Raw genomic sequence first — 20,174 nt, 5'->3', positions numbered from 1 at the left:
AGCGCTGAACCTGCGTGTACAATAAGTAAGTATGAGTTACAATCTTCGACTTTTTTCACATTTAAACACGTAAACCATTACGACAGCTGCTAGATGTTTTACAAGTCAGTACATTCAGTAGATAGAGTGGATTTGCTGGCATTCATCGCTGCTCTACGAGTCTGGTTTGCATTGATCTTTAACAGTGACGAGTCTATCGAGATGAGATGTGGACTTCGTGCAGACATACACTGTACATACTGTACGTACGTGCGTGCATGTAACTAGTGCCTGTTAACCAGGGAGGTCGACTTTTTTTTCTTTCTTTCTTTCTTTTTCTAGTCACACGGAAACTGTAGTTGGAGCATGCACAGCGCAACCGCTGCATTGCTGGCATCGCTTGCATGCCTTCTGTGGTGAAAGTGAAGGCCGAGCGTTGTGGATGTCGATCGTGTGTGTGTTGCTTGATTGTATTTGTATTACACAGCTTCGCCGCCTGGCAAACGCCTTACTATTTAGCCCAGCTTATGCTGTTTGAAGCGACTGTGTCTGTATAGAGACACACATTTAATGTTACAAAGTTGAGTCACGTTGGCATGGTTACCGGCATGTCAGTCTGGAGGTAATCATCCAATTAGGAGTAGATTTCATGTTCACATGTAGCTAGGCATGATATGGGACATTGTCATGCTGATCCAGATGCAGCAGCAACTCAACCCAAGGGATTTGGAGTACATTGTAGAACCACAGAGGTGGGAATTTTCCCACCTCCCCTGCCTGGTAGAACATGTACAACTGCTATGGCTGTTTGAAATTGTACAGTCGGTATTCACACTCAGTTGTCATATGGAAAGATAACCGCACCAGCGACCACAACATGTACTGTTACTAGTTACAGCGCCTCACGCCAGGGTTGATGGAAAGAGTGTTGTCTTGAAATGATAATAATTTATATCAGTTCATGGCTGGCAACCTGCTTGAGTGAGAGTTTGGAGTAGTGGGAGAGGGGATGTGCCCTACCCCCCCCCCCCCTTCCACAGTAACGTTAGGGAGCTTGACCATTTGACATTTTGAGTGGTGCAATCTGGGGGATGTTTCATCAACGTTAGTCAGCGCTGACAATCGCCATAGTATTAGTAACGGTCTGTGACCAGAGCATCTCATCCAATCAAAACCAAGGATTTTGCTGAAATTGTCAGTGCTGACAACTTGTCAGCGCTGACTAACCTTGAAACACCCCCCTGGTGCATACTTCATGATGCAGTTGCAGTTGTGATTTCAATGCATGCATAGAGCAGATCTTCCGGAATATATTGAATGCTTGGAAAATCTGGGATTTTGGAGGTTTTTTTTTTTTTTTTTGCGATAATTATTTTTTTGACTTTCAATTTGGGGGTTCAGCATGACAAGAATTTTTAAAATCATAGACAGAATTTAGCGTATTGCATAAGAGTTGACTGCCCTGTGATTCTTTTGTATAAATTATCACATTTTAGTAGAGGCTACTATGTAATCCGTTTGATTTTTGTGCCAAAATTGATTTTATTAGGTGATCCGAGTATCCTCTCGGATCACCTTCTGTATCTGTACTGATTAGGTGATCCGAGTATCCTCTCGGATCACCTTCTGTATCTGTACTGATTCTTTGTTCTTCTTTTTATTTTCCTTTATTTCTAACCAAAATTTGTGCAGCGGTTAGCTCAGAAAGTGCATTGCCTTTCAATGTCAAACTTATACCATATACGTATCATGTCCCAAAGACGGCAGATCAGGTAAAATCATAGTGATCAGTCGACCGTGACGTCACTATGACGTCATTATATGAAAACACATTTTCATTCATATCTCATTAATGGAATGGAATTTTGCAATGAAATTTACGTCACATATAATTCAAGTTATGCGCATTCTACTCATGTTCTCAAAATTCATATTTTCTCTTAAAACATGCGCGTACGCGCGCGTTGAAATATTTGTATGCTCAAATCGAGCTCAAATTTTTTTTGCACACGTTTCAGACCATTTGGAGCATTTTTTGAAAAATTGAAAAAATTGGACGGACGCGTACGCGCGCGCACATATTCGCACACACAGCTCATATGCAATGGAAATTTCCCGTTTTTTTACATTTATCCAGGGTTCGAAATTGGCGATGGTCCGCTGGCCAATGGCCACCAAAAATCACGTCGGACTAGCTAAAAATCATAAAATTCTGAAGTTACTAGTCCGTCTGGCTAGCCAAAATATTGCTTCAGTGTTAAAATTGATTCTAAGTAGTCCGCCTGGCTAGTTAAAAAAAAAAGTTAAGTGCGACCCCTGCTATCGGATGCCTGAAATGTCAAGGAATATTTCTACCAAGTTTCAAGTCAATCTGACTCAATATGACGTCATACGGGCCCGTCAAAGTTGAAATTCCGCGCGCGCGTCAATGGCGATATACAGTGCAACGATGCCAAAAAAACGCCAGTTTTAAATCCGATTTTACTCGTCGGGATGGACGGTGACCCCCCATTTTCTTTACATATTCTGAAAGCTGATGAGTTGAATATGTTATTTCATGGGTTGGCGATGCTGGAAAAATGATTAAAAGATATCAAATATCTTAATAAAGTAAAAAAAGTAAATTTTCAAAATGACGTCATCAAATTTCAAGTTCACTAAAGCGTATCTCACTTATCCTTTGCCAATTTACACCCAGATTTCAGTATGTTGTAGCTTATTATATGATCTTTCATTAATATAATTACAACATTTTGATTGGATGACGGCATCACCTCGTAAAAATGGATTGAAAGTAATATTGTCAAATTTGACCAGTTTACGTGTTATCTCTATGGGAGAGCAGTTTTTCTGGCAGTGAAAATTGACATGACTCTCTTTTTCGAGCACTAGCTCACTTATGCTTCGGTGAATTTCTCCCAGATTTTAGTATGTTGTAGCTGAGACTTTGGACTATCGTAAATGTGCCCTCCATTTTTTCATACGATGTCGGCATCACGTCGAAAAACTTGGTTGAAAATGGCACGAGGCTTCGATGCAGCGTCATTTTGCTTAATACACAGGGCCTATGGAGAATGAAATAGGTCATTGCGTAGCGCATCCGACTCGTAATCCTAAGGTCCCTGGTTCGAGGCTCACCCCTGCCAATATTTTTTTTAATTTTTTTAAACACTTTTTTCTTCTTTTTCTTTAGTTAATCTTAATCTCCCTTTCCTTACTTTATCTTTTTCTGATTTTTTTATGCTTCTCCTTCAAATTTCTATAAAATAACATAATTTTTTCTTTATTTTTCTTTCTTTCTACTTTCTGTACAATAGATGAACAACAACAATGGCTATCAATCCCATATTTTGCACATGTTTAGTACATGTCACGTACATTATTTCATAAAATAACAACTACTTGATCGGACACCATCTTGGGTATGTAAATTAGGGTCAAAGGTCATAAATGTTTCATCCAGTATCTTGGTGAATACATGTCCTATCTTTCCCATATTTTGCACACGCAAAGACCATGTTACAAGAATCATTTCATAAAATAATCACTTTTTGCTTAGACGCCATTTTGGGTGTGCAAAGTGAGGTCAAAGGTCAAATATACTTCATTCTGTATTTCCGTTAGTGTATACGTATTCGGTACCAAAGATGGCAGGTCTCACTCCCTTTTCTAAATGAGAATCCAAATATCACACGGCCAATGTCTCTAAACAAGGATGAAACCTTATGGTCATGCCTATTGTGATCAGGACTCGAATCATTGATTAAAAAAAAAATTGGATCACCTAATTTGTCAGTCTTGACAAATTCCGGGTCTAGTTAGGTGATCCGAGTATCCTCTCGGATCACCTTCTGTTTTTGTACGGATTCTTTCTTCTTCTTCTTCTTTTTCTTCTTCTTTCTCCCCAAAAGTTGTGCATCGATTAGCTCAGAAAGTCCTCTTCCTATCAATTTCAAACTTATACCATATATGTATCGTGTCCCAAAGACGACAGCGCAAGTAAAATCATAGTGATCAGTCGACCGTGACGTCACTATGACGTCATTATATGAAAACACATTTTCATGCATATCTCATTAATAGAATGGAATTCTTCAATGAAATTTACGTCACATATATTTTAAGTCATGCGGATTCTACTCATATTCTCAGAATTCATATTTATTTTAAAACGCGCGCGTACGCGCGCATTGAAATATTTGTATGCTCAGATCGAGCTCAAATTTTTTTTGCACACGTTTCAGACCATTTAGAGCATTTTTTGAAAAATTGAAAAAAATTTACGGACGCGTACGCGCGCGCGCATATACGCACGCACAGCTCATATGCAATAGAAATTTCCCGTTTTTTCACACTTATCGCCTGCCTGAAATGTCAGGGAATATGTCTACCAAGTTTCAAGTCAATCCGACTCAATATGACGTCATACGGGCCCGTCAAAGTTGAAATTCCGCGCGCGCGTCAATGGCGATATACAGTGCAACAATGCCAAAAAACCGCCAATTTTAAATCCGATTTTACTCGTCAGGATGGACGGTGACCCCCAATTTTCTTTACATATTCTGAAAGCTGATGAGTTGTACATGTCATTTCATGGGTTGGCGATGCTGGAAAAATGATTAAAAGATATCAAATTTCTTAATAAAATAAAAAGAGCAAATTTTCAAAATGACGTCATCAAATTACAAGTTCACTCGAGCGTATCTCACTTATCCTTGGCCAATTTTCACCCAGATTTCAGTATGTTGCAGCTTACTAAATGCTCTTTCATTAATATAATAACAACATTTTGATTAGATGACGGCATCACCTCGTAATATTGGATTGAAAATAATCTTGTCAAATTTGACCAGTTTACGTGTTATCTTAATGGGAGTGCAGTTTTTCTGGAAATGAAAATTGACATGACTTTCTTTTTCGAGCACTAGCTCACCTATGCTTCGGTGAATTTCTCTAAGATTTTAATATGTTGTAGCTGAGACTTTGGGCTATTGTAATATGCCCTTCATTTTGTCATACAGTATCGGGATCACGTCAAAAAACTTGGTTGAAATCAAAGCCTATCTTCGATATATTTTCATATTTCTTTCTTTTTCCAACTTTCTTTGCAATAACTCAAGAAAAACATACTCTATCACCACCATATTTTGCACATGTTTAGTTCATGTCACGTACATTATTTCATAAAATAACAACTACTTCATCAGACGCCATCTTGGGTATGTAAATTAGGGTCAAAGGTCATAAATGTTTCATCCTGTATCTTGGTGAATACATGTTCTATCTTCCCCATATTTTGCACACGTAAAGACCGTGTTACAAGGATCATTTCACAAAATAACCACTTTTTCCTCAGATGCCATCTTGTCTGTGCAGATCGGGGTCAAAGGTCATAATATTATGTACTTCTTTCTTTATCTTCGTTATGACGTGTTATCTCTATGGGAGGGAATTTTGCTAGATGTGAAAATTGACATGATTGTCTTTATCGAGCACTAGCTCACTTACCCTTCGGTGAATTTCTCCCAGATTTTAATATGTTGTAGCTGAGACTTTGCGCTATCGTACGTGTCCCCATTGTTTTTTATATAATGTCGGGATCACGTCCAAAAAAGTGGTTGAAATTAAAGATTATCTTCGATGTATTTTCATATTTCTTTCTTTTTCCAATTTTCTTTGCAATAACTCAAGAAAAATAGCCCCTATCAACCCCATATTTTGCACATGTTTAGTTAATGTTACGTACATTATTTCATAAAATAACAACTACTGGATCAGACACCATCTTGGTTATGTAAATTAGGGTCAAAGGTCATAAATGTTTCATCCTGTATCTTGGTGAATACATGTCTTATCTTTCCCATATGTTGCACACGCAAAGACCATGTTACAAGAATCATTTCACAAAATAACCACTTTTTGCTCAGATACCGTCTTGGGGGTGCGAAGTGGCGTCAAAGGTCAAATATACTTCATTCTGCATCTTTGATAGTGTATACGGAATTCGGTACCCAAGATGGCAGGTCTGACTCCCTTTTCAGAATGAGAATCCAAACATCACACGACCAATGTCCCTAATCTTAGGTGAAAACTCGAATCATTGATTTAAAAAAAAAAAAAAAAATCGGATCACCTAATTTGTCAGTCTTGACAAATTCCGAGTCTAGTTCTTTGTTCTTCTTCTTCTTTCTTTCTGGACAAAATTTGTGCATCTATTAACTCAGAAAGTTCTCAGAGCATCAATTTCAAACTTATAGCATATATGTATCATGTCCCAAAGACGACAAATCTAATGTATTATTGTGATTGGTCAGCCGTGACGTCACTATGACGTCATTATATGAAAACACATTTTCATTCATATCTCATTAATAGAAAGGAATATTTCAATGAAATTTACGTCACATATTTCAAGTCAAGTGGATTCTACTCATATTCTCAGAATTCATTTTTATCTCAAAATGCGCGCCTACGCGCGCGTTGAAATATTTGTATGCTCCAATTGAGCTCAAATTTTTTTTTGCACACGTTTCAGACCATTTAGAGCATTTTTTGAAAAATTGAAAAAAATGGACGGACGCATACGTGCGCGCGCATATACGTACGCACAGCTCATATGCAATAGAAATTTCCCATTTTTTCACTTTGATCGGATGTCTGAAATGTCAAGGAATATTTCTACCAAGTTTCAAGTCAATCCGACTCAATATGACGTCATACCGGCCCGTCAAAGTTGAAATTCCACGCGCGCATCAATGGCGATATACAGTGCAACTATGCCAAAAAACCGCCAATTTTAAATCCGATTTTACTCGTCAGGATGGACGGTGACCCCCCATTTTCTTTACATATTTTGAAAGCTGATGAGTTGTACATGTCATTTCATGGGTTGGCGATACTAAAAAAAATGATTAAAAGATATCAAATTTCTTAATAAAGTAAAAAAAGTAAATTTTCAAAATGACGTCATCAAATTTCAAGTTCACTCGAGCGTATCTCACTTATCCTTTGCCGATTTTCACCCAAATTTCAGTATGTTGTAGCTTAATAAATGCTCTTTCATATATGTAATAACACAATTTTGATTGTATGACGTTATCACCTCATAAAAATGGAATGAAGGTAACCTTGTCAAATTTGACCAGTTTACGTGTTATCTCTATGGGAGTACAGTTTTTCTGGAAATGAAAATTGACATTTCTATCTTTATCGAGCACTAGCTCACTTATGCTTCAGGGAATTTCTCCCAAATTTTAATATGTTGTAGCTGAGACTTTAAGCTATCGTAGCTGTGCCCTTCACTTTTTCATACGACGTCGGCATCACGTCAAAGAATTTAGTTGAAATTCAAGCTTATCTTCGATGTATTGAGATATTTCTTCCTTTCTGCAACTTTCTTTGCAATAACTCAAGAAAGACAGCCCCTATCACCCCCATATTTTGCACATGTTTAGTTCATGTTACGTACATTATTTCATAAAATAACAACTACTTGATCGGACACCATCTTCGGTATGTAAGTTATGGTCAAAGGTCATAAATATTTCATCCTGTATCTTATTAAATACATGTCCTATCTCTCCCATATTTTGCACACGTAAAGACCATGTTACAAGGATCATTTCACAAAATAACCACTTTTTGCTCAGATGCCATCTTGTCTGTGCAAAGTGGGGTCAAAGGTCATATGTACTTTTTTCTGTATCTTCGTTATGACGTGTTACCTCTATGGGAGGGAATTTTTCTAGATGTGAAAGTTGACATGATTGTCTTTATCGAGCACTAGCTCACTTACAATGTACCCTTCGGTGAATTTCTCCCAGATTTTAATATGTTGTAGCTGAGACTTTGCGCTATCAGGAATGTGCCTTTTGTTTTTTCATACGATGTGTGGATCATGCTAAAAAACTTGGTTGAAATTAAAGCTTATCTTCGATGTATTGAGATATTTCTTTCTTTTTACAGCCTCTATCACCCCCATATTTTGCACATGTTTAGTTCATGTCACGTACATTACAACCCTTTGTATTTCATAAAATAACAACTACTTGATCGGACACCATCTTGGGTATGTAAAATTAGGGTCAAAGGTCATAAATGTTTCATCCTATATCTTGGTGAATACTTGTCCTATCTTTCCCATATTTTGCACACGCAAAGACCATTTTACAAGAATCATTTCACAAAATAACTACTTTTTGCTCAGATGCCATCTTTGGTGTGCAAAATGGGGTCAAAGGTCAAATATACTTCATTCTGTATCTTCGTTAGTGCATACGGAATTCGGTACCAAAGATGGCAGGTCTGACTCCCTTTTCTAAATGAGACTCCAAACATCACATGGCCAATGTCCCCTCAACACAGATGAAACCTGTATGGTCATGCCTATTGGGATCAGGACTCAAGTCATTGATTTCCCAATAGATTGGATCACCTAATTTGTCAGTGTTGACAAATTCCGAGTCTAGTTTTATTTTTTTTTTTTGCTAACTTTGTACATTTTGGGGTGCTGAATCCAAAAACATTTGGTTCCATTTTTTCCAACCCTATCTTCAGCTGCCACTTTGAATTTCAAAATGACCGTCATAGCAAACTGTATTTTGGCTCGATTATCTCATGATGAGGTGAGCATTGTAGAAGCTTCAAATTTGGTGCAAAATGCATGATTGTGATGTCAGACACTCTGATGTACATCTTTCTTCTGATACTGTCAATTATTTAATTGTCCCCGCCGAACGAGTTCGAGCAGGGGACTATGAAACGGGCTCCATACGTGTGTGTGTCCGTGTGTCCGTCCGTCCGTCCGTCTGTCTGTGCGTCTGTGTGTGATCAAAATGTTCAATTTGCTACTTCTCTGTCATTTATGAGCCAATTTTGATTCTGTTTGCTTTATATGATAGCACTACATGGGAGCTTTGAAACTTCTATACAGAATTTCAGTTGTGACCTTTGACCTTGACCTTTGACCTATATTGTACATTTTGCTTCAAAATGCTACTCCTTCGCCATTTCTAACCCGATTTTGATTCCGTTTGCTTTATGTGATGGCACTACTGTAGGTGAGGGCTTCAAAACTTCTACACAGAATTTTGACCTTTGACTTCTTTGACCTTTGACCTTGATTTTTGACCTATATTGTACATTGGCTACAAAATGCTACTCCTTCGCCATTTCTAACCCGATTTCGATTCCGTTTGCTTTATGTGATGGCACTAGGTGAGGGCTTCAAAACTTGTACACAGAATTTTGACCTTTGACTTCTTTGACCTTTGACCTTGATTTTTGACCTATATTGTACATTTTGCGACAAAATGCTACTCCTTTGCCATTTCTAACCCGATTTCGATTCCGTGTGCTTTATGTGATGTTACTAGGTGAGGGCTTCAAAACTTCTACACAGAATTTTGACCTTTAACTTCTTTGACCTTTGACCTTGATTTTTGACCTGCATTGTACATTTTGCTACAAAATGCTACTCCTTTGCCATTTCTAACCCAATTTCATTTCCGTTTGCTTTATGTGATGGCACTACAGTCTGTAGGTGAGGGCTTCAAAACTTCTACACAGAATTTTGACCCTGGACTTCTTTGACCTTTGACCTCGATTTTTGACCTATATTGTACATTGGCTACAAAATGCTCCTCCTTTGCCATTTCTAACCCGATTTCGATTCCGTTTTCTTTATGTGATGGCACTAGGTGAGGGCTTCAGAACTTGTACACAGAATTTTGGCCTTTGACTTCTTTGACCTTTGACCTTGATTTTTGACCTATATTGTACATTGGCTACAAAATGCTACTCCTTCGCCATTTCTATCAAAACCCGATTTCGATTCCGTTTGCTTTTTGTGATGGCACTAGGTGAGGGCTTCAAAACTTCTACACAGAATTTTGACCTTTGACTTCTTTGACCTTTGACCTTGATTTTTTACCGATATTGTACATTTTGCTACTAAATGCTACTTCCGGCGGGGACACATTTTACGCACCGCGTAATTTCTACTTTTCCTTGTTCTCATGGTCGGACATCCGGATACCTGGTATTTTGCGTGTCACGGGGTCATGGATGGCGGTGAAGTGAAAACAAACCATACACGAGCCTAGAGTGTAAACGCTGTACGTGTTTTCTGCCGGGGCGCCCCGCGAGCATAGTGCTAGCGCAAGCTGTACTACTGTACAGTAGCTGTGCGGGCAGCAGGATTAGGCCCTAGGCCTACCCTTAATCAGGCCCTACCCTAAGCCTACTACAGTACTAACGTTAGGCCTATAGACCTACCTGAAGTTTCTTTGAGGTACTAGTAAGCGTAGATATCGTGTTAGGGCCTACTCAAAGAGGTTCTACTGCACATCTGGCCATTTTGTCGGGTCGTTGATCCAGAGTCCTGCCGCGATTTCATACGGGCACAGGTCCAGTCCGGCTGCCTTCACCTTGGCAAAATGCCGGGACCGATCGATCGACAGGATCCAGATTTTTAGAATATTGCTGGCAAGACATGATGCGTGCAGCATGAATGATGGCACAATGACAAAATGAATAATGAAAAACAGTCCCCATGTACTGTCTGCGTAGAGTTGCACATAAATTATACGCGTCGCACATGCACAGCATGCAGTATGCGCATTATGCAGGCTTTGAGCGCTTGCAAGCTGTTTGTTTTCACTCCAGTCAACCGGAAGTGACGTGTAGCCGACCGCAAGAATACAATTTGTAGGCTACCATCTTGACATTCAAGATGGCCGCCATAGCTTAATGTATTTTTACCCATATCTCGGGTTGCAATTACATGTGTAGAAGCTTCAAATTTTCAAGGATGCACATGCTTGTGGTGTCCAACATTCCATTACAGCAGTTTCCTATGAATTGTGGATATTAGAAAGGCCACCATCTTGAAATTCAAGGTGGCTGCCATAGAAAAAAACATAAAATTTTACTCTGTTAATGCCTTAAATGAATTTGACAAAATTAATTGTCCTAGTTAGACCAAATTCATTTCCAGGTCACACAGAATGACAGCCATCTCTCAATTCAAAATGACCACCATAAATTCAAAGGACGAGGTTCAGATGAAGTCTTCATCCATGCTGAGGGGCAAAACTGTGTATTGGGGGGGGGGGGGGGAGGGGTCCCATACTGCTGTCCCATACATGTGGGCAAGCGTGTAAGCACTACATCCCACTTCCCACAATAGCCAGGTGGATATGCGTTTCGCATACTGTGCGCTGAAGCTATGCGCTTGATACACAGGTCATTCTTCGCTTGAAGTGTGTATTTTTGGCCTTGCAAATTATTGACAGAAAAAGTATCTAAGAGATGGAAAATCTTTCATAGAGTGGGAAAATCACGATGAACGTTGACTTCATTTAATACGGGTGCAATATTTATGGGATGGTTCTTCATTTAAAATACAACTTTTAGTGCTGCAGTGTTAGATATATGCAAAATGTGACGTGACACAGATGTCATTTTGTAATCTAATATAGCATTTTATAAATAAATATAAGCTTAAATATTTAATGCAACTGAACAAAAAATAAATGGCAGTGGTTAAAGGACTTCCAATATGATTAACACCATGCATTTCTAATATCACTTTATTGTTATTTTGTAATAAAGAAAAATTCCATCGTCATCTCTGTCACTTTTCATGGGATAGATGACGTGACGGCGATGACAGGTCCATGGTCTCATATCGTCTTCCTAATCCGTTCACCTGCAGTAAGAACTGTGTGTACTGGTGGAGGGCATGATCTTCTCTCCCGTTATGCCACCAAAATAATAAATCAGTTTGATTTGATATATGTAATTTTAAGCGTTCAGAGATGACACTGAATAAAGGTACGACCTGGCTTTTGTCACAAATGTAAGAAAAATTATAACTTTCTTGATTAAAATACAACTGCAGGGAAAAAACCATGTGAGTTCTTCAACTTAGCATGTAACTGTCATGTACAGGGGAAACTCGGTATAACGAACACTGCTATAACAAGATATCGGTTATTACGAGGAAACTTTCCTGGTCCCAAATTTCCTTCCCCACAAGTCTATGTAAAATGCTACTCTTATAGTGAGATCGGCTATAATGAAATAACTGCTATAACAAGATAAATTTTGTGATTTTCATACAAAGAAAAACATAGCCAATCAAACCTGTTACAGTGAGGTAAAGCAAAATGTCTTCGGGTAAAGCTTTACTTCGCCTGTGCTATCATGTTCCGAGATTGTAAAGCTCGATGCGCCAAAAGCTGTGTCTTGTACGCACATTATTTTCTTCAGTGCACACCAGCTAGCACCACATGTTGTACGTGTATACGTGTGTGTGTGCGCACTTATACATGCAGAAAATGCAGAGAATCCAACTCTCCCGTTTTCAGCGGGAGATCTCCCGCCGAAAGCCCATTTTTGCACAATCTCCCGTTCTCCCGTTTGAGATTTGATTTCTCCCGCCCTGGCTCTGTGTCTCCCGGTGGAAAGGATTTCTTACTTATTTCTATTGTATGTTGAAAAAATAAGCCTTAGATAGCTCCAGAGAACATCTAGAATCCTAGGAACTTCGCGCTTCGCACACATCAACTTGGAGTCTCCCGTTTGCTAGGGGTTTCGGGCGGGAGAATCTCCAGATCAGAAGGTGCTTGGGGTTGGAGTCTCTGAAAATGTGGTGGGACGGCCGTATGCATACATGACATCATCATGACGTGTAGCAGGTGTAAGACAATCAGATACTCTGATTGGCTTTCTACATAGGAAATTCCCCATCTTCACACACGCAGTCATAATGTACATAAATACAGAATGTGTCACACACACACACACAGCATTGTGCAGACCATATTTAAGCTTTCCACACACAATTTACGCTTGCCATAACCACATACCAATCTACAACTCTCCCGTTTTCAGCGGGAGATCTCCCGCCGAAAGCCCATTTTTGCACAATCTCCCGTTCTCCCGTTTGAGATTTGATTTCTCCCGCCCTGGCTCTGTGTCTCCCGGTGGAAAGGATTTCTTACTTATTTCTATTGTATGTTGAAAAAATAAGCCTTAGATAGCACCAGAGAACATCTAGAATCCTAGGAACTTCGCGCTTCGCACACATCAACTTGGAGTCTCCCGTTTGCTAGGGGTTTCGGGCGGGAGAATCTCCAGATCAGAAGGTGCTTGGGGTTGGAGTCTCTGAAAATGTGGTGGGACGGCCGTATGCATACATGACATCATCATGACGTGTAGCAGGTGTAAGACAATCAGATACTCTGATTGGCTTTCTACATAGGAAATTCCCCATCTTCACACACGCAGTCATAATGTACATAAATACAGAATGTGTCACACACACACACACAGCATTGTGCAGACCATATTTAAGCTTTCCACACACAACATACGCTTGCCATAACCACATACCAATCTACAGACGATCGTGACACAATCGCAAGCAAATTTACAAATTTACAAATTCAAACGTCTACAATTAATAAGAAACGCATGTCTTTATGTTATGCTTTCTTATATGCCTACTGATATAACAAGATATCGGCTATAACGAGGAAAATGACTCGGTCGCGACCATCTTGTTATATCGAGTTTCCCCTGTAGCACTAAAAATTGACACCTAGGGTGCTCGACATTTTTCGTTAATGGCGCCCTAAAATGTTTGTGGCGGAGATGACGCAAAATTGCGGGACACACGATTTTGAATTATTAATTTCATTTTTTTTCTTAAATCGTTTGATATTGGTATATCTTATGCTAATAATTTAATAGTACGCTATGAAATGAATTAAAAAAAAAACATTTAGAAACGTTTCAACATACTTCCATCTTGAAATGCGACATTTATTTGTAGTATCACTGGGACAAGGTTGTCAGTGGTACAGATACAGAAAAATATAAATTATAGGTCAGGAACAGTTCATCCCCTTTTTTGTATGTATCCTAATTTGATGAATGTAAGTCAGGCCAAAAAAAAAAGAAAAAATGGTTTGTTTGCTCTTTGGGACCGAGTGAAAATCACGGAAATCTCGGGTCGGGTTTTTTTTTGTTTTTTGTTTTTTTTTGCTCTTTCAAGTTTATTTTTTTTCCACAAATTTCGTCTTCTGCAAATTTGTGAACAGTTTTAAACCCAAAATTATCCATTTTAAGCTACAGAAAGAATGAAAAAAAAGTCTAAAAAAAAAAGAAAAAGAGCTACACTGAATTGACGGCCAGCGCACGCGCACACAGACATCTTATCCAGTCAGTGGATTTGAAATTTGTGCACATGTGATGTGTGCGCATGCGCTGGCCGTCAATTCAGTGTAGCTCTCCCAGGTTCCTCTCGACCGACTCACATTAAGTCATCAATTCGAACAGAAAGGGACTATTGGCAGAACCAAACGTTGCACGGAACCTGTTGTCAATACTTCAACTTCACTGGTAAGTCTTCAAATTGAAGAAAATTTTCGATTTTAAGTTGATATTTGTCCGCGATACTACCCTGTCATGATCCTGAATGCCACAGTCCGCAGCCCCATTACACTATGCGTATGGGGCTGCTGGTCACAGTTATGCTCTAGCTAGCTAGCTACCGTACCGGCCGTGGCGCAGCGCAGCGCGACTGCCAAGATGGCTACTTTTGCAGCATCCGTTACCAGCTGTCATGGCACCAAAACTGTTTGGAGTTCAGTTGCCAGCATCTCACTGGAAGGTACTTTTTTGGAGCTGTTTGCAAAATTTAACGGCTTTACGTTTATCTTGCTTCAAAGGGCTTCTAGAAACGGGTTTTTGGAAACCTGTTTCGGAAACCTGTTTCTGAAAGCACAAATTTGCGGCTTTCGAAAAGGCTTTTCGAACCCCATAATCAAAACAGCTTTGCGTTTATCAACTCGTAAAAATTCCTTGAAAGCCGTTTGGAAAACCTGTTTCTGTCGAGAAAAAGAGTTGATAAACGCACCCAAAGATGAATGTTATAGTAGTGTTTGTCAGTGAGTGTTTCTGCCTCGCCTCTACGGGCCCTGGCAAGACGTAAATTTGAATGGATCCCTTGGAGTTTTGAGTGCATTAAACTTGCACCACATCCTGTACAAAGTTGAACTAGAACTCGAAGTACTGCCAGAAGGCTGAGTGTATTACGAGATGCCCTGCCAAAGTTACAAAATTACATGGGTAAAAAGGGTATTAAAAAAAAGAAAAAAAGACCTACCAACCCTCTTGGGTTTTGACAATTAAGGGCAAACAAACAATTTTTTTTTTTTGCCTCATTGTAAACAGAACAGAAAGTAATGAAATTACTGTTTATTTTTGTACATTAATTTACCTTTAAACTAGAGGGACACCGAAATATACACTTAGCGAAGAATGCCCAACACATATGATTTGTTTTTGCCCTTCAGGCAACACATTATTGGAGTCACTTAACCTCGTCTATAATAATCATATTTAATCCCAGTCATTAAGTATTTGGTACAAAAGCAAGCAGTGATACGATTGAAGGTGATCTTCAAAAACTTGATGCTGCCTGGGGAGAATGAAGACAAAGAGAAATCTCGCAATGGCAAGAAATACCATGGTTACCCTACCAGGCATCCCATTCATAAGCTTGTTTGTTGGCCACAACTCATCAGGGAGCTCATAATTGCTGGAGGTATTTCTGGAATAACACAGAATGAGAAAGCAATGAGTATCTTTTCCTGAATGCCCTTATGTGGGTCATCCTCAATTTTCAAGACTTCCAAGGTGCTTACTGTTGTACCGCCATTGATTCTAAAACCAGAAAGGAGCAACCAATACAAGATGTAGCTCAGTTCTGTGGCGATTTCCATGCATCAGACTCATATGGCCTTCTCCTCGTTCTCACTAGCAACTAATGTTCATTTGCTCATGCGATAGAAACCCCACAAAACTGATTCAAATCATCAGCCTCAGGGCTGCCAACATTGGAAACTACTTGAGAGTTAGACTCCCACAGGCCAATGCTATAATTTCGGAGTCAAAATGAATGAGATCAGTAGAAATGCATGCAAATGAAATAAAGTTTTAGAGTGAGAAAGAACGAAAATGAGTGAGAGTTGGCAGCCCTGCAGCCTGGATGTTGAAATACTGAGCAATCAGTTCCATCTTACACACAGAGACCGCATCACGGAAAGACAAAAGAGACAAAGGGTTCATCTTCAATGCCATGGGAGCTGTCATTCATCACACTCATGAGGAAGCAGATATCCTCATTCCATTGCATATACAGGGGAAACTCGATATAACGAGATGGTCGAAGCCGTGTCGTTTTCCTCGTTATAGCCGATATCTCGTTATATCAATAGGCATAAAAGAAAGCATAACATAAAGACATTAATTTGCACATGTGAGACTATACCCATCATCTTTCAATCGATACTGATAACTTGGTAATGTGTGTGAGGGAATTACTCACCTTTATGGGTAAGAAGATGTTTTTTGCCAAGAATCAAGAATGTGTTTCTTATTAATTGTGGATGTTTGAATTTGTAAATTTGCTTGCGATTGTGTCACGATTGTCTGTAGATTGGTATGTGGTTATGGCAAGCGTAAATTGTGTGTGGAAAACTTGAATATGGTCTGCACATTGCTTTGTGTGTATGTGTTACATTCTGTATGTACATTATGACTGCATGTGTGAAGATGGGGAATTCCCTACGTAGAAAGCCAATCACAGCATCAGATTGTCTTACACCTGCTAAACGTCATGATGATGTCATGTATGCATACAGCCGTCCCACCACATTTTCTGCATGTATCAGTGCGCACACACACACACATACACGTACAACATGCAGTGCTAGCTGGAGTGCACTGAAGAAAATATGTGTGTGCAAGACACAGTTTTTGGCGCATCGAGCTTTACAATCTCGGAACATGATAGCACAGGCGAAGTAAAGCTTTACCCGAAGTCATTTTGCTTTACCTCGCTATAACAGGTTTGATTGGCTATGTTTTTCTTAGGAAATCACAAAATTTATCTCGTTATAGCAGTTATTTCATTATAGCCAATCTCGCTATAAGAGTAGCATTTTACATAGACTTGTGTGGAAGGAAATTTGGGACCGGGAAAGTTTCCTCGTAATAACCGATATCTCGTTATAACAGTGTTCGTTATACCCAGTTTCCCCTGTGTTATTATATATCATTTCGAACCACTTCTCCCCTGTTCACATCTGTATATTAGTGCTGTGACTTTAAAAACACATGCAGGGAGTAAGTCTAGAAGACATTTTCTAGGTGACTATCCAATAAATTTTAGTGTATGGCTAAAATTGTTTATTTTAACTCTTCAACCAAATCATCTATTTTAACTCTTCAACCAAATCATCTAAATAGGGATATTAGTCACTCAGACACAGTTATTAAGAGATAATTTTGACAGTCATTTTCTTTTTTTTGACACCAGAATATCATGATTTCCCATTCACAAATTTTACCCAAATGCAATGCTTTTAAAGGGGAAATCCAGTCCAAATATAAGTTAGTCTGATAAAAAAGAATAAAATCTTACCACTGCAATGGTAAAAAATTGAAATTGGATGAAAAATAAGGAAGTTGTGACATTTTAAGTTTTGCTAATTGTACTGCAAAACGAGGAATGTTCGTGTGCATTTTAATTTCACAAATTTTGTGAGCGGCACCATTCGCGAAATTAAAATGCACGCAAAAGTTCTTGCCTACACAATATGCATTGGATGCCAGTGCCAAGTCGCACTGTGAGAAAGGCCGTCAGCTCCAATTTGCGAAATTTTCATGCCGTGAATATATTATGTTTTACAGTAATTTCCGCAAAACAGTTCTTGTGCAGTGGATATGAATATGCAAATGAGTGAGCTAACCATATCAAAACCTCACAATTTTCCATTGATTGCGTACAAAAAAAGAAGAAAATTCAATGTTTTTGTCATTGAAGTCTGAAACATGATGTTATTCCTGGTTAAGGATGTTCAGAATAGTGATCAGTTAGATATACAAGGATTTGAGCCTTGAGCATAAATATGCATTTGAATGAAAAACTGGAAATTTCAAAAATATATGTACAAACTTTATGGTAAGTTGTGAGGGAATGACAGGCTCACTTTGCCATTTACATTGACCGTTCAAGAACTGTTTCCTGAAAAAATGGTAAAACTTCAAAATGTCATAACTTCCTTATTTTTCATCCGATTTCGATCAAACTTATATCGTTGAACTCATAATATTTTACTCTTTCTTATCAGACTAACCTATATTTGAACTGGATTTCCCCTTTAAAGGAATGTTCCCCATGGCTGCCATTTTGCATTTCAACATGGTAGTATACCTACAGTAAGCAGTTTGACATTAAGCATGCTTTACTATAGCTGTGCCCGCTATAGTACATAGATGAGCAAACTTAATCTTTCATCATTGTTGAAAAGTGTGTTGCCATGGTAACAGCATTTTTTCACTAAAAAGCATACAAAAATGTTGTGGATTCAGCTTACTCCTAATTCTTTGAGCATTTAGCTTGAAATCTGGCACATGTGACTGCTACAGTACATAGATGAGCAAACTTTGTTGAATACAAATGTGTAGTGATTGCAATGGTAACATTTTTTTCACTGAAAAGCATGCAAGGGGATATCAGCTAACTCCCCCAGTCTTTGAGCGTATAGCTTGAAATTTGGCACATGTGACCGCTACGGTATGTAGATGTGGAAACTTAATCTTTCGTCATTGTTGATCAGTGCATTGCCATGGTAACATATTTTGAATGAAAATCATACAAAAATACTGTGGATTCAGCTTACTCCCTCAGTCTTTGGGCATTTGGCTTGAAATTTGGCACATGTGACTTCTATAGTACTGGTACATACTGTATAAGCTGCTATTTTCGCATACAGATATTTTAGTGAATGAGGAGATCACTGACATTTTCGCGGGATGTTGTTTTTCGTGGTTGGACACAGTGCTAACATACATGGAAGTGCACGATAACCTTAGTGCATGGCGACATTTTCGTGTGTTGTTTAATTCACAGTCCAATAGGGATTTGCGAAATTCTTCAAAGATTAAACCCTTGTAAAAATAAAAACTTATACAGTACATGTGCAATTTATCCTTCTGTCATTGTTCAACAATGTGTTGCCATGGTAATAGCATTTTTGAATGAAATCATGCAAAAATGCTGTGGATTCAGTTAACTCCCTTAGTCTTTGAGCATTTGGATTGGAATTTGACGCATATAACCGCTATTTATAGTACAAAGATGTGCAAACATTATCTTTTGTCATTGTTGAACAATTTGTTGCCATGGTAACAGTATGGGTGAAAATCATAAAAAAGAATTTTGATTCATCTAACTCTCTCAATTTTTGAGCATTTGGCTTCACATTTGGCCCTTGCTACCACTATGTTACCTAGATGTGCAAAATGTATCTTTTGTCATTGTTGAAAAATGTGTTGCCATGGTAGTGGCGCATTTTGAATGAAAATCATGCAATAATGTGAATTCAGCAAACTCCCTCAGCTTTTGAGCATTTGACTTGAAATTTGGCACTTGTGATGGCTATACAGTTGTGCAAACTTCAATTTTTGTTAATCTCAAACATTGTGTTTCCATGGTAACAGCATTTTTTGATGAAAATCATCGAAATTGCTGATTTATCTTGCTCAGGTTTTGAGCTCTTGACTTGAGATATACCATAGCACATGTGACTATCAGTGAGCAAAATATACATTTATTCAATGTTGAACAATACATTGCCATGGTAAGAATATCTTCTTCTCTTTCAATAAAAAGCATACAAAGTAATTGCACTGGTTGAACTAACTTCCTCAGTGTTAGGTGGGGGTATAAATCACATTGAGTGATAGTTCTAGTCTCTTTAGCATTTATTCTCAGATTCCAACTTTCATAGATCGGCCACTGTGTTCTATATGGTCAGTTTTACGGTAAAGGGTGCAACTTTCAATTTTTAGCCTTTTGGCCCACCCTGAACACATAGATTTTTTACAGATCTCAAAGATTTTTTCCCATGTGAGTCACCTTATGTGTAACAACCTTGGGTAGCATAGTCAGGTCCAGGTATTGATGCATTTTTTTTTGACAGTCACATATGTACCCTAAAAATGACCATTTTGTTCCAATGAAATTTATGTAACATTTTTGAAATGTTCATAATTTTCTAAAGCAACTGCAGAGATCTAATTTTTTATGTTAAAAGCATCGTTGTATGGTCAATTGA

At 38.6% G+C, this 20,174-nt stretch overlaps 1 protein-coding gene across 1 annotated transcript in view; it reads left to right on the top strand.

Annotated features, from left to right (window-relative positions):
* LOC140233265 (junctophilin-2-like) overlaps positions 1 to 20,174 on the top strand; it is a 312,608-nt gene continuing 292,434 nt past the window's right edge. Inside the window, exon 1 of the mRNA XM_072313378.1 lies at positions 1 to 25. The gene's annotated coding sequence lies outside the window, so the exon portion shown is untranslated. The remainder of the gene's footprint in view (positions 26 to 20,174) is intronic.

The sequence above is a fragment of the Diadema setosum genome, chromosome 9 (assembly GCF_964275005.1).
Source record: "Diadema setosum chromosome 9, eeDiaSeto1, whole genome shotgun sequence".
In the NCBI taxonomy this organism is placed as follows: domain Eukaryota; kingdom Metazoa; phylum Echinodermata; class Echinoidea; order Diadematoida; family Diadematidae; genus Diadema; species Diadema setosum.
Note: the sequence above shows the minus strand (reverse complement) of the source record. Positions and strands in the feature narration are given on the sequence as shown.